The 15,172-nt window shown below is 44.5% G+C and overlaps 11 non-coding genes across 11 annotated transcripts; all 11 read left to right on the plus strand.

Annotated features, from left to right (window-relative positions):
• Window positions 1-642: 642 nt before the first annotated feature.
• LOC139068432 (5S ribosomal RNA) lies at window positions 643-761 on the plus strand. Its single transcript, XR_011520030.1, has one exon. It is a non-coding gene; the product is annotated as a 5S ribosomal RNA (ribosomal RNA).
• A 1,256-nt stretch (window positions 762-2,017) lies between these two features.
• LOC139068248 (5S ribosomal RNA) lies at window positions 2,018-2,136 on the plus strand. Its single transcript, XR_011519847.1, has one exon. It is a non-coding gene; the product is annotated as a 5S ribosomal RNA (ribosomal RNA).
• Window positions 2,137-3,399: 1,263 nt separating this feature from the next.
• LOC139066405 (5S ribosomal RNA) lies at window positions 3,400-3,518 on the plus strand. The gene has a single exon (XR_011519296.1). It is a non-coding gene; the product is annotated as a 5S ribosomal RNA (ribosomal RNA).
• Window positions 3,519-4,778: 1,260 nt separating this feature from the next.
• LOC139068443 (5S ribosomal RNA) lies at window positions 4,779-4,897 on the plus strand. Its single transcript, XR_011520041.1, has one exon. It is a non-coding gene; the product is annotated as a 5S ribosomal RNA (ribosomal RNA).
• Window positions 4,898-6,157: 1,260 nt separating this feature from the next.
• On the plus strand, window positions 6,158-6,276 carry LOC139067953 (5S ribosomal RNA). The gene has a single exon (XR_011519717.1). It is a non-coding gene; the product is annotated as a 5S ribosomal RNA (ribosomal RNA).
• Window positions 6,277-7,536: 1,260 nt separating this feature from the next.
• LOC139066411 (5S ribosomal RNA) lies at window positions 7,537-7,655 on the plus strand. Its single transcript, XR_011519302.1, has one exon. It is a non-coding gene; the product is annotated as a 5S ribosomal RNA (ribosomal RNA).
• A 1,261-nt stretch (window positions 7,656-8,916) lies between these two features.
• Window positions 8,917-9,035, plus strand: LOC139068345 (5S ribosomal RNA). The gene has a single exon (XR_011519944.1). It is a non-coding gene; the product is annotated as a 5S ribosomal RNA (ribosomal RNA).
• Window positions 9,036-10,296: 1,261 nt separating this feature from the next.
• LOC139068267 (5S ribosomal RNA) lies at window positions 10,297-10,415 on the plus strand. The gene has a single exon (XR_011519866.1). It is a non-coding gene; the product is annotated as a 5S ribosomal RNA (ribosomal RNA).
• Window positions 10,416-11,675: 1,260 nt separating this feature from the next.
• Window positions 11,676-11,794, plus strand: LOC139066418 (5S ribosomal RNA). The gene has a single exon (XR_011519312.1). It is a non-coding gene; the product is annotated as a 5S ribosomal RNA (ribosomal RNA).
• Window positions 11,795-13,057: 1,263 nt separating this feature from the next.
• On the plus strand, window positions 13,058-13,176 carry LOC139066426 (5S ribosomal RNA). The gene has a single exon (XR_011519323.1). It is a non-coding gene; the product is annotated as a 5S ribosomal RNA (ribosomal RNA).
• Window positions 13,177-14,437: 1,261 nt separating this feature from the next.
• On the plus strand, window positions 14,438-14,556 carry LOC139067910 (5S ribosomal RNA). Its single transcript, XR_011519713.1, has one exon. It is a non-coding gene; the product is annotated as a 5S ribosomal RNA (ribosomal RNA).
• The last annotated feature ends 616 nt before the right edge of the window (window positions 14,557-15,172 follow it).

A 15,172-nucleotide genomic window follows, 5' to 3' on the forward strand; every position in this document is an offset into this window, starting at 1 on the left:
TCTGCAGCCTGCGGCCATGATGGCACGTCGCAAGTCTTTGCCGCTACGCTACCAGCTAAAAGAAATGTGGGCCTTTTACTGGAATGGCATCAAAATGCACCAATAGGTCTTTTCCACAAAGACCCAAATAGGTTGTTGGAGAAACACATTGCAATTTATTGCTGCCAAACACAAGAAAAGCTGAACTCACAAACTAAGAAAAATCGGGCGCCAGCCGGCCGGCACCTGTTTGCAAGGATTTCACCCACAGAGCCCGGCCAGACGCAGCCCGAACAGGGGGGCGTGGGTCCCACTTTCCATGGGCCCACCACTCATAGGAGGGACAAAGGAAAAACGAGGTACTTCTCTCAACTGAGGTGAAGGTGGCCTTTTTGTACATCCAAATGTTAAATAATATCGTTTGTACTTTCTGACGTCTGCGATGTGAACAAATTTGGATTAAAGCGCATGAACCTATTCTACTGTGTCACCACACAAGCTCCACTCCCCGCTTTCGCCCACGGAGCCCGGCCAGACACAGCTCAAACTGGGGATGAGGGCGGTTTACTGGAAAGGCCTCAAATTGCAGCATTCCATTCAATGGCAGCCAAGGGCACAACTGTCTCTGCACCCATAAAACGGAGGACGGAAGGACAAGCCTTCGCTTACGGCCATACCACCCTGAACACGCCCGATCTCGTCTGATCTCGGAAGCTAAGCAGGGTCGGGCCTGGTTAGTACTTGGATGGGAGACCGCCTGGGAATACCAGGTGCTGTAAGCTTTTGTCCTTGTCTTTTGAGCCAGCAGAGGGTGCTGTTACGCACTCGCCCTTCTGAGGAACAACACCTTACAGACCTCAAACAGTTACAACAGCATATTGCACTTTTCCTTAACCCTTTCATGCATAATAGTCACTCAAGTGGACAGGTACTCAAAATTGTTATTTATTTATTTTTGCTATTAAGCACAGCTGTTGAAGACTTTATTGCATTTGAGCACCTCCATTTGGACTTTGGTAAGCCAAGCCAACATATTTCATGTTCAGATTGCACACTGTTCACTGAGGTGGACATGTAATAAATTATTTGTAAATTATACATTTTTACAAAAAATATTTGTTGAAATTTGTTTCATTCACACCTAAAGATGAATCAAAAAATTGTTAAAAAAAAATCATGGTTGAAGATTTCATAATTCATGCATCAAAAGGTTAACACAGAAATGTCAAAAAGCCCATTCCCTGGGGCAATCAGGTTTTAAAAGAGCGTTTCTTCTTCAATACGTTCACATTTCACTTCCCAAGTTGCAATAGAGAAAATCCAACTCATCTATCTGTGACTTACTTGCAATTCAGGGATCTAACTAAAGATTGTCATTAAGATTTCGTTCCGGAGCAAGGCTCTGCAGCCTGCGGCCATGATGGCACGTCGCAAGTCTTTGCCGCTACGCTACCAGCTAAAAGAAATGTGGGCCTTTTACTGGAATGGCATCAAAATGCACCAATAGGTCTTTTCCACAAAGACCCAAATAGGTTGTTGGAGAAACACATTGCAATTTATTGCTGCCAAACACAAGAAAAGCTGAACTCACAAACTAAGAAAAATCGGGCGCCAGCCGGCCGGCACCTGTTTGCAAGGATTTCACCCACAGAGCCCGGCCAGACGCAGCCCGAACAGGGGGGCGTGGGTCCCACTTTCCATGGGCCCACCACTCATAGGAGGGACAAAGGAAAAACGAGGTACTTCTCTCAACTGAAGGTGGCCTTTTTGTACATCCAAATGTTAAATAATATCGTTTGTACTTTCTGACGTCTGCGATGTGAACAAATTTGGATTAAAGCGCATGAACCTATTCTACTGTGTCACTACACAAGCTCCCCTCTCCGCTTTCGCCCACGGAGCCCGGCCAGACACAGCTCAAACTGGGGATGAGGGCGGTTTACTGGAAAGGCCTCAAATTGCAGCATTCCATTCAATGGCAGCCAAGGGCACAACTGTCTCTGCACCCATAAAACGGAGGACGGAAGGACAAGCCTTCGCTTACGGCCATACCACCCTGAACACGCCCGATCTCGTCTGATCTCGGCTGCTAAGCAGGGTCGGGCCTGGTTAGTACTTGGATGGGAGACCGCCTGGGAATACCAGGTGCTGTAAGCTTTTGTCCTTGTCTTTTGAGCCAGCAGAGGGTGCTGTTATGCACTCGCCCTTCTGAGGAACAACACCTTACAGACCTCAAACAGTTACAACAGCATATTGCACTTTTCCTTAACCCTTTCATGCATAATAGTCACTCAAGTGGACAGGTACTCAAAATTGTTATTTATTTATTTTTGCTATTAAGCACAGCTGTTGAAGACTTTATTGCATTTGAGCACCTCCATTTGGACTTTGGTAAGCCAAGCCAACATATTTCATGTTCAGATTGCACGCTGTTCACTGAGGTGGACATGTAATAAATTATTTGTAAATTATACATTTTTACAAAAAATATTTGTTGAAATTTGTTTCATTCACACCTAAAGATGAATCAAAAAATTGTTAAAAAAAAAAATCATGGTTGAAGATTTCATAATTCATGCATCAAAAGGTTAACACAGAAATGTCAAAAAGCCCATTCCCTGGGGCAATCAGGTTTTAAAAGAGCGTTTCTTCTTCAATACGTTCACATTTCACTTCCCAAGTTGCAATAGAGAAAATCCAACTCATCTATCTGTGACTTACTTGCAATTCAGGGATCTAACTAAAGATTGTCATTAAGATTTCGTTCCGGAGCAAGGCTCTGCAGCCTGCGGCCATGATGGCACGTCGCAAGTCTTTGCCGCTACGCTACCAGCTAAAAGAAATGTGGGCCTTTTACTGGAATGGCATCAAAATGCACCAATAGGTCTTTTCCACAAAGACCCAAATAGGTTGTTGGAGAAACACATTGCAATTTATTGCTGCCAAACACAAGAAAAGCTGAACTCACAAACTAAGAAAAATCGGGCGCCAGCCGGCCGGCACCTGTTTGCAAGGATTTCACCCACAGAGCCCGGCCAGACGCAGCCCGAACAGGTGGGCGTGGGTCCCACTTTCCATGGGCCCACCACTCATAGGAGGGACAAAGGAAAAACGAGGTACTTCTCTCAACTGAGGTGAAGGTGGCCTTTTTGTACATCCAAATGTTAAATAATATCGTTTGTACTTTCTGACGTCTGCGATGTGAACAAATTTGGATTAAAGCGCATGAACCTATTCTACTGTGTCACCACACAAGCTCCACTCCCCGCTTTCGCCCACGGAGCCCGGCCAGACACAGCTCAAACTGGGGATGAGGGCGGTTTACTGGAAAGGCCTCAAATTGCAGCATTCCATTCAATGGCAGCCAAGGGCACAACTGTCTCTGCACCCATAAAAGGGAGGACGGAAGGACAAGCCTTCGCTTACGGCCATACCACCCTGAACACACCCGATCTCGTCTGATCTCGGAAGCTAAGCAGGGTCGGGCCTGGTTAGTACTTGGATGGGAGACCGCCTGGGAATACCAGGTGCTGTAAGCTTTTGTCCTTGTCTTTTGAGCCAGCAGAGGGTGCTGTTACGCACTCGCCCTTCTGAGGAACAACACCTTACAGACCTCAAACAGTTACAACAGCATATTGCACTTTTCCTTAACCCTTTCATGCATAATAGTCACTCAAGTGGACAGGTACTCAAAATTGTTATTTATTTATTTTTGCTATTAAGCACAGCTGTTGAAGACTTTATTGCATTTGAGCACCTCCATTTGGACTTTGGTAAGCCAAGCCAACATATTTCATGTTCAGATTGCACGCTGTTCACTGAGGTGGACATGTAATAAATTATTTGTAAATTATACATTTTTACAAAAAATATTTGTTGAAATTTGTTTCATTCACACCTAAAGATGAATCAAAAAATTGTTAAAAAAAATCATGGTTGAAGATTTCATAATTCATGCATCAAAGGGTTAACACAGAAATGTCAAAAAGCCCATTCCCTGGGGCAATCAGGTTTTAAAAGAGCGTTTCTTCTTCAATACGTTCACATTTTACTTCCCAAGTTGCAATAGAGAAAATCCAACTCATCTATCTGTGACTTACTTGCAATTCAGGGATCTAACTAAAGATTGTCAGTAAGATTTTGTTCCGGAGCAAGGCTCTGCAGCCTGCGGCCATGATGGCACGTCGCAAGTCTTTGCCGCTACGCTACCAGCTAAAAGAAATGTGGGCCTTTTACTGGAATGGCATCAAAATGCACCAATAGGTCTTTTCCACAAAGACCCAAATAGGTTGTTGGAGAAACACATTGCAATTTATTGCTGCCAAACACAAGAAAAGCTGAACTCACAAACTAAGAAAAATCGGGCGCCAGCCGGCCGGCACCTGTTTGCAAGGATTTCACCCACAGAGCCCGGCCAGACGCAGCCCGAACAGGGGGGCGTGGGTCCCACTTTCCATGGGCCCACCACTCATAGGAGGGACAAAGGAAAAACGAGGTACTTCTCTCAACTGAGGTGAAGGTGGCCTTTTTGTACATCCAAATGTTAAATAATATCGTTTGTACTTTCTGACGTCTGCGATGTGAACAAATTTGGATTAAAGCGCATGAACCTATTCTACTGTGTCACTACACAAGCTCCCCTCTCCGCTTTCGCCCACGGAGCCCGGCCAGACACAGCTCAAACTGGGGATGAGGGCGGTTTACTGGAAAGGCCTCAAATTGCAGCATTCCATTCAATGGCAGCCAAGGGCACAACTGTCTCTGCACCCATAAAACGGAGGACGGAAGGACAAGCCTTCGCTTACGGCCATACCACCCTGAACACGCCCGATCTCGTCTGATCTCGGAAGCTAAGCAGGGTCGGGCCTGGTTAGTACTTGGATGGGAGACCGCCTGGGAATACCAGGTGCTGTAAGCTTTTGTCCTTGTCTTTTGAGCCAGCAGAGGGTGCTGTTACGCACTCGCCCTTCTGAGGAACAACACCTTACAGACCTCAAACAGTTACAACAGCATATTGCACTTTTCCTTAACCCTTTCATGCATAATAGTCACTCAAGTGGACAGGTACTCAAAATTGTTATTTATTTATTTTTGCTATTAAGCACAGCTGTTGAAGACTTTATTGCATTTGAGCACCTCCATTTGGACTTTGGTAAGCCAAGCCAACATATTTCATGTTCAGATTGCACGCTGTTCACTGAGGTGGACATGTAATAAATTATTTGTAAATTATACATTTTTACAAAAAATATTTGTTGAAATTTGTTTCATTCACACCTAAAGATGAATCAAAAAATTGTTAAAAAAAATCATGGTTGAAGATTTCATAATTCATGCATCAAAGGGTTAACACAGAAATGTCAAAAAGCCCATTCCCTGGGGCAATCAGGTTTTAAAAGAGCGTTTCTTCTTCAATACGTTCACATTTTACTTCCCAAGTTGCAATAGAGAAAATCCAACTCATCTATCTGTGACTTACTTGCAATTCAGGGATCTAACTAAAGATTGTCAGTAAGATTTTGTTCCGGAGCAAGGCTCTGCAGCCTGCGGCCATGATGGCACGTCGCAAGTCTTTGCCGCTACGCTACCAGCTAAAAGAAATGTGGGCCTTTTACTGGAATGGCATCAAAATGCACCAATAGGTCTTTTCCACAAAGACCCAAATAGGTTGTTGGAGAAACACATTGCAATTTATTGCTGCCAAACACAAGAAAAGCTGAACTCACAAACTAAGAAAAATCGGGCGCCAGCCGGCCGGCACCTGTTTGCAAGGATTTCACCCACAGAGCCCGGCCAGACGCAGCCCGAACAGGGGGGCGTGGGTCCCACTTTCCATGGGCCCACCACTCATAGGAGGGACAAAGGAAAAACGAGGTACTTCTCTCAACTGAGGTGAAGGTGGCCTTTTTGTACATCCAAATGTTAAATAATATCGTTTGTACTTTCTGACGTCTGCGATGTGAACAAATTTGGATTAAAGCGCATGAACCTATTCTACTGTGTCACTACACAAGCTCCCCTCTCCGCTTTCGCCCACGGAGCCCGGCCAGACACAGCTCAAACTGGGGATGAGGGCGGTTTACTGGAAAGGCCTCAAATTGCAGCATTCCATTCAATGGCAGCCAAGGGCACAACTGTCTCTGCACCCATAAAACGGAGGACGGAAGGACATGCCTTCGCTTACGGCCATACCACCCTGAACACGCCCGATCTCGTCTGATCTCGGAAGCTAAGCAGGGTCGGGCCTGGTTAGTACTTGGATGGGAGACCGCCTGGGAATACCAGGTGCTGTAAGCATTTGTCCTTGTCTTTTGAGCCAGCAGAGGGTGCTGTTACGCACTCGCCCTTCTGAGGAACAACACCTTACAGACCTCAAACAGTTACAACAGCATATTGCACTTTTCCTTAACCCTTTCATGCATAATAGTCACTCAAGTGGACAGGTACTCAAAATTGTTATTTATTTATTTTTGCTATTAAGCACAGCTGTTGAAGACTTTATTGCATTTGAGCACCTCCATTTGGACTTTGGTAAGCCAAGCCAACATATTTCATGTTCAGATTGCACGCTGTTCACTGAGGTGGACATGTAATAAATTATTTGTAAATTATACATTTTTACAAAAAATATTTGTTGAAATTTGTTTCATTCACACCTAAAGATGAATCAAAAAATTGTTAAAAAAAATCATGGTTGAAGATTTCATAATTCATGCATCAAAGGGTTAACACAGAAATGTCAAAAAGCCCATTCCCTGGGGCAATCAGGTTTTAAAAGAGCGTTTCTTCTTCAATACGTTCACATTTTACTTCCCAAGTTGCAATAGAGAAAATCCAACTCATCTATCTGTGACTTACTTGCAATTCAGGGATCTAACTAAAGATTGTCATTAAGATTTCGTTCCGGAGCAAGGCTCTGCAGCCTGCGGCCATGATGGCACGTCGCAAGTCTTTGCCGCTACGCTACCAGCTAAAAGAAATGTGGGCCTTTTACTGGAATGGCATCAAAATGCACCAATAGGTCTTTTCCACAAAGACCCAAATAGGTTGTTGGAGAAACACATTGCAATTTATTGCTGCCAAACACAAGAAAAGCTGAACTCACAAACTAAGAAAAATCGGGCGCCAGCCGGCCGGCACCTGCTTGCAAGGATTTCACCCACAGAGCCCGGCCAGACGCAGCCCGAACAGGGGGGCGTGGGTCCCACTTTCCATGGGCCCACCACTCATAGGAGGGACAAAGGAAAAACGAGGTACTTCTCTCAACTGAGGTGAAGGTGGCCTTTTTGTACATCCAAATGTTAAATAATATCGTTTGTACTTTCTGACGTCTGCGATGTGAACAAATTTGGATTAAAGCGCATGAACCTATTCTGCTGTGTCACTACACAAGCTCCCCTCTCCGCTTTCGCCCACGGAGCCCGGCCAGACACAGCTCAAACTGGGGATGAGGGCGGTTTACTGGAAAGGCCTCAAATTGCAGCATTCCATTCAATGGCAGCCAAGGGCACAACTGTCTCTGCACCCATAAAACGGAGGACGGAAGGACAAGCCTTCGCTTACGGCCATACCACCCTGAACACGCCCGATCTCGTCTGATCTCGGAAGCTAAGCAGGGTCGGGCCTGGTTAGTACTTGGATGGGAGACCGCCTGGGAATACCAGGTGCTGTAAGCTTTTGTCCTTGTCTTTTGAGCCAGCAGAGGGTGCTGTTACGCACTCGCCCTTCTGAGGAACAACACCTTACAGACCTCAAACAGTTACAACAGCATATTGCACTTTTCCTTAACCCTTTCATGCATAATAGTCACTCAAGTGGACAGGTACTCAAAATTGTTATTTATTTATTTTTGCTATTAAGCACAGCTGTTGAAGACTTTATTGCATTTGAGCACCTCCATTTGGACTTTGGTAAGCCAAGCCAACATATTTCATGTTCAGATTGCACGCTGTTCACTGAGGTGGACATGTAATAAATTATTTGTAAATTATACATTTTTACAAAAAATATTTGTTGAAATTTGTTTCATTCACACCTAAAGATGAATCAAAAAATTGTTAAAAAAAAATCATGGTTGAAGATTTCATAATTCATGCATCAAAAGGTTAACACAGAAATGTCAAAAAGCCCATTCCCTGGGGCAATCAGGTTTTAAAAGAGCGTTTCTTCTTCAATACGTTCACATTTCACTTCCCAAGTTGCAATAGAGAAAATCCAACTCATCTATCTGTGACTTACTTGCAATTCAGGGATCTAACTAAAGATTGTCATTAAGATTTCGTTCCGGAGCAAGGCTCTGCAGCCTGCGGCCATGATGGCACGTCGCAAGTCTTTGCCGCTACGCTACCAGCTAAAAGAATTGTGGGCCTTTTACTGGAATGGCATCAAAATGCACCAATAGGTCTTTTCCACAAAGACCCAAATAGGTTGTTGGAGAAACACATTGCAATTTATTGCTGCCAAACACAAGAAAAGCTGAACTCACAAACTAAGAAAAATCGGGCGCCAGCCGGCCGGCACCTGTTTGCAAGGATTTCACCCACAGAGCCCGGCCAGACGCAGCCCGAACAGGGGGGCGTGGGTCCCACTTTCCATGGGCCCACCACTCATAGGAGGGACAAAGGAAAAACGAGGTACTTCTCTCAACTGAGGTGAAGGTGGCCTTTTTGTACATCCAAATGTTAAATAACATCGTTTGTACTTTCTGACGTCTGCGATGTGAACAAATTTGGATTAAAGCGCATGAACCTATTCTACTGTGTCACTACACAAGCTCCCCTCTCCGCTTTCGCCCACGGAGCCCGGCCAGACACAGCTCAAACTGGGGATGAGGGCGGTTTACTGGAAAGGCCTCAAATTGCAGCATTCCATTCAATGGCAGCCAAGGGCACAACTGTCTCTGCACCCATAAAACGGAGGACGGAAGGACAAGCCTTCGCTTACGGCCATACCACCCTGAACACGCCCGATCTCGTCTGATCTCGGAAGCTAAGCAGGGTCGGGTCTGGTTAGTATGTGGATAGGAGACCGCCTGGGAATACCAGGTGCTGTAAGCTTTTGTCCTTGTCTTTTGAGCCAGCAGAGGGTGCTGTTACGCACTCGCCCTTCTGAGGAACAACACCTTACAGACCTCAAACAGTTACAACAGCATATTGCACTTTTCCTTAACCCTTTCATGCATAATAGTCACTCAAGTGGACAGGTACTCAAAATTGTTATTTATTTATTTTTGCTATTAAGCACAGCTGTTGAAGACTTTATTGCATTTGAGCACCTCCATTTGGACTTTGGTAAGCCAAGCCAACATATTTCATGTTCAGATTGCACGCTGTTCACTGAGGTGGACATGTAATAAATTATTTGTAAATTATACATTTTTACAAAAAATATTTGTTGAAATTTGTTTCATTCACACCTAAAGATGAATCAAAAAATTGTTAAAAAAAAATCATGGTTGAAGATTTCATAATTCATGCATCAAAAGGTTAACACTGAAATGTCAAAAAGCCCATTCCCTGGGGCAATCAGGTTTTAAAAGAGCGTTTCTTCTTCAATACGTTCACATTTTACTTCCCAAGTTGCAATAGAGAAAATCCAACTCATCTATCTGTGACTTACTTGCAATTCAGGGATCTAACTAAAGATTGTCATTAAGATTTCGTTCCGGAGCAAGGCTCTGCAGCCTGCGGCCATGATGGCACGTCGCAAGTCTTTGCCGCTACGCTACCAGCTAAAAGAAATGTGGGCCTTTTACTGGAATGGCATCAAAATGCACCAATAGGTCTTTTCCACAAAGACCCAAATAGGTTGTTGGAGAAACACATTGCAATTTATTGCTGCCAAACACAAGAAAAGCTGAACTCACAAACTAAGAAAAATCGGGCGCCAGCCGGCCGGCACCTGTTTGCAAGGATTTCACCCACAGAGCCCGGCCAGACGCAGCCCGAACAGGGGGGCGTGGGTCCCACTTTCCATGGGCCCACCACTCATAGGAGGGACAAAGGAAAAACGAGGTACTTCTCTCAACTGAGGTGAAGGTGGCCTTTTTGTACATCCAAATGTTAAATAATATCGTTTGTACTTTCTGACGTCTGCGATGTGAACAAATTTGGATTAAAGCGCATGAACCTATTCTACTGTGTCACTACACAAGCTCCCCTCTCCGCTTTCGCCCACGGAGCCCGGCCAGACACAGCTCAAACTGGGGATGAGGGCGGTTTACTGGAAAGGCCTCAAATTGCAGCATTCCATTCAATGGCAGCCAAGGGCACAACTGTCTCTGCACCCATAAAACGGAGGACGGAAGGACAAGCCTTTGCTTACGGCCATACCACCCTGAACACGCCCGATCTCGTCTAAACTCGGAAGCTAAGCAGGGTCGGGCTTGGTTAGTACTTGGATGGGAGACCGCCTGGGAATACCAGGTGCTGTAAGCTTTTGTCCTTGTCTTTTGAGCCAGCAGAGGGTGCTGTTACGCACTCGCCCTTCTGAGGAACAACACCTTACAGACCTCAAACAGTTACAACAGCATATTGCACTTTTCCTTAACCCTTTCATGCATAATAGTCACTCAAGTGGACAGGTACTCAAAATTGTTATTTATTTATTTTTGCTATTAAGCACAGCTGTTGAAGACTTTATTGCATTTGAGCACCTCCATTTGGACTTTGGTAAGCCAAGCCAACATATTTCATGTTCAGATTGCACGCTGTTCACTGAGGTGGACATGTAAGAAATTATTTGTAAATTATACATTTTTACAAAAAATATTTGTTGAAATTTGTTTCATTCACACCTAAAGATGAATCAAAAAATTGTTAAAAAAAATCATGGTTGAAGATTTCATAATTCATGCATCAAAGGGTTAACACAGAAATGTCAAAAAGCCCATTCCCTGGGGCAATCAGGTTTTAAAAGAGCGTTTCTTCTTCAATACGTTCACATTTTACTTCCCAAGTTGCAATAGAGAAAATCCAACTCATCTATCTGTGACTTACTTGCAATTCAGGGATCTAACTAAAGATTGTCATTAAGATTTTGTTCCGGAGCAAGGCTCTGCAGCCTGCGGCCATGATGGCACGTCGCAAGTCTTTGCCGCTACGCTACCAGCTAAAAGAAATGTGGGCCTTTTACTGGAATGGCATCAAAATGCACCAATAGGTCTTTTCCACAAAGACCCAAATAGGTTGTTGGAGAAACACATTGCAATTTATTGCTGCCAAACACAAGAAAAGCTGAACTCACAAACTAAGAAAAATCGGGCGCCAGCCGGCCGGCACCTGTTTGCAAGGATTTCACCCACAGAGCCCGGCCAGACGCAGCCCGAACAGGGGGGCGTGGGTCCCACTTTCCATGGGCCCACCACTCATAGGAGGGACAAAGGAAAAACGAGGTACTTCTCTCAACTGAGGTGAAGGTGGCCTTTTTGTACATCCAAATGTTAAATAATATCGTTTGTACTTTCTGACGTCTGCGATGTGAACAAATTTGGATTAAAGCGCATGAACCTATTCTACTGTGTCACTACACAAGCTCCCCTCTCCGCTTTCGCCCACGGAGCCCGGCCAGACACAGCTCAAACTGGGGATGAGGGCGGTTTACTGGAAAGGCCTCAAATTGCAGCATTCCATTCAATGGCAGCCAAGGGCACAACTGTCTCTGCACCCATAAAACGGAGGACGGAAGGATAAGCCTTCGCTTACGGCCATACCACCCTGAACACGCCCGATCTCGTCTGATCTCGGAAGCTAAGCAGGGTCGGGCCTGGTTAGTACTTGGATGGGAGACCGCCTGGGAATACCAGGTGCTGTAAGCTTTTGTCCTTGTCTTTTGAGCCAGCAGAGGGTGCTGTTACGCACTCGCCCTTCTGAGGAACAACACCTTACAGACCTCAAACAGTTACAACAGCATATTGCACTTTTCCTTAACCCTTTCATGCATAATAGTCACTCAAGTGGACAGGTACTCAAAATTGTTATTTATTTATTTTTGCTATTAAGCACAGCTGTTGAAGACTTTATTGCATTTGAGCACCTCCATTTGGACTTTGGTAAGCCAAGCCAACATATTTCATGTTCAGATTGCACGCTGTTCACTGAGGTGGACATGTAATAAATTATTTGTAAATTATACATTTTTACAAAAAATATTTGTTGAAATTTGTTTCATTCACACCTAAAGATGAATCAAAAAATTGTTAAAAAAAAAAATCATGGTTGAAGATTTCATAATTCATGCATCAAAAGGTTAACACAGAAATGTCAAAAAGCCCATTCCCTGGGGCAATCAGGTTTTAAAAGAGCGTTTCTTCTTCAATACGTTCACATTTTACTTCCCAAGTTGCAATAGAGAAAATCCAACTCATCTATCTGTGACTTACTTGCAATTCAGGGATCTAACTAAAGATTGTCATTAAGATTTCGTTCCGGAGCAAGGCTCTGCAGCCTGCGGCCATGATGGCACGTCGCAAGTCTTTGCCGCTACGCTACCAGCTAAAAGAAATGTGGGCCTTTTACTGGAATGGCATCAAAATGCACCAATAGGTCTTTTCCACAAAGACCCAAATAGGTTGTTGGAGAAACACATTGCAATTTATTGCTGCCAAACACAAGAAAAGCTGAACTCACAAACTAAGAAAAATCGGGCGCCAGCCGGCCGGCACCTGTTTGCAAGGATTTCACCCACAGAGCCCGGCCAGACGCAGCTCGAACAGGGGGGCGTGGGTCCCACTTTCCATGGGCCCACCACTCATAGGAGGGACAAAGGAAAAACGAGGTACTTCTCTCAACTGAGGTGAAGGTGGCCTTTTTGTACATCCAAATGTTAAATAATATCGTTTGTACTTTCTGACGTCTGCGATGTGAACAAATTTGGATTAAAGCGCATGAACCTATTCTACTGTGTCACCACACAAGCTCCACTCCCCGCTTTCGCCCACGGAGCCCGGCCAGACACAGCTCAAACTGGGGATGAGGGCGGTTTACTGGAAAGGCCTCAAATTGCAGCATTCCATTCAATGGCAGCCAAGGGCACAACTGTCTCTGCACCCATAAAACGGAGGACGGAAGGACAAGCCTTCGCTTACGGCCATACCACCCTGAACACGCCCGATCTCGTCTGATCTCGGAAGCTAAGCAGGGTCGGGCCTGGTTAGTACTTGGATGGGAGACCGCCTGGGAATACCAGGTGCTGTAAGCTTTTGTCCTTGTCTTTTGAGCCAGCAGAGGGTGCTGTTACGCACTCGCCCTTCTGAGGAACAACACCTTACAGACCTCAAACAGTTACAACAGCATATTGCACTTTTCCTTAACCCTTTTATGCATAATAGTCACTCAAGTGGACAGGTACTCAAAATTGTTATTTATTTATTTTTGCTATTAAGCACAGCTGTTGAAGACTTTATTGCATTTGAGCACCTCCATTTGGACTTTGGTAAGCCAAGCCAACATATTTCATGTTCAGATTGCACGCTGTTCAATGAGGTGGACATGTAATAAATTATTTGTAAATTATACATTTTTACAAAAAATATTTGTTGAAATTTGTTTCATTCACACCTAAAGATGAATCAAAAAATTGTTAAAAAAAAATCATGGTTGAAGATTTCATAATTCATGCATCAAAAGGTTAACACAGAAATGTCAAAAAGCCCATTCCCTGGGGCAATCAGGTTTTAAAAGAGCGTTTCTTCTTCAATACGTTCACATTTTACTTCCCAAGTTGCAATAGAGAAAATCCAACTCATCTATCTGTGACTTACTTGCAATTCAGGGATCTAACTAAAGATTGTCATTAAGATTTCGTTCCGGAGCAAGGCTCTGCAGCCTGCGGCCATGATGGCATGTCGCAAGTCTTTGCCGCTACGCTACCAGCTAAAAGAAATGTGGGCCTTTTACTGGAATGGCATCAAAATGCACCAATAGGTCTTTTCCACAAAGACCCAAATAGGTTGTTGGAGAAACACATTGCAATTTATTGCTGCCAAACACAAGAAAAGCTGAACTCACAAACTAAGAAAAATCGGGCGCCAGCCGGCCGGCACCTGTTTGCAAGGATTTCACCCACAGAGCCCGGCCAGACGCAGCCCGAACAGGGGGGCGTGGGTCCCACTTTCCATGGGCCCACCACTCATAGGAGGGACAAAGGAAAAACGAGGTACTTCTCTCAACTGAGGTGAAGGTGGCCTTTTTGTACATCCAAATGTTAAATAATATCGTTTGTACTTTCTGACGTCTGCGATGTGAACAAATTTGGATTAAAGCGCATGAACCTATTCTACTGTGTCACTACACAAGCTCCCCTCTCCGCTTTCGCCCACGGAGCCCGGCCAGACACAGCTCAAACTGGGGATGAGGGCGGTTTACTGGAAAGGCCTCAAATTGCAGCATTCCATTCAATGGCAGCCAAGGGCACAACTGTCTCTGCACCCATAAAACGGAGGACGGAAGGACAAGCCTTCGCTTACGGCCATACCACCCTGAACACGCCCGATCTCGTCTGATCTCGGAAGCTAAACAGGGTTGGGCCTGGTTAGTACTTGGATGGGAGACCGCCTGGGAATACCAGGTGCTGTAAGCTTTTGTCCTTGTCTTTTGAGCCAGCAGAGGGTGCTGTTACGCACTCGCCCTTCTGAGGAACAACACCTTACAGACCTCAAACAGTTACAACAGCATATTGCACTTTTCCTTAACCCTTTTATGCATAATAGTCACTCAAGTGGACAGGTACTCAAAATTGTTATTTATTTATTTTTGCTATTAAGCACAGCTGTTGAAGACTTTATTGCATTTGAGCACCTCCATTTGGACTTTGGTAAGCCAAGCCAACATATTTCATGTTCAGATTGCACGCTGTTCAATGAGGTGGACATGTAATAAATTATTTGTAAATTATACATTTTTACAAAAAATATTTGTTGAAATTTGTTTCATTCACACCTAAAGATGAATCAAAAAATTGTTAAAAAAAAATCATGGTTGAAGATTTCATAATTCATGCATCAAAAGGTTAACACAGAAATGTCAAAAAGCCCATTCCCTGGGGCAATCAGGTTTTAAAAGAGCGTTTCTTCTTCAATACGTTCACATTTTACTTCCCAAGTTGCAATAGAGAAAATCCAACTCATCTATCTGTGACTTACTTGCAATTCAGGGATCTAACTAAAGATTGTCATTAAGATTTCGTTCCGGAGCAA

This window comes from Nothobranchius furzeri, chromosome 2, assembly GCF_043380555.1.
Source record: "Nothobranchius furzeri strain GRZ-AD chromosome 2, NfurGRZ-RIMD1, whole genome shotgun sequence".
Lineage (NCBI taxonomy): Eukaryota > Metazoa > Chordata > Actinopteri > Cyprinodontiformes > Nothobranchiidae > Nothobranchius > Nothobranchius furzeri.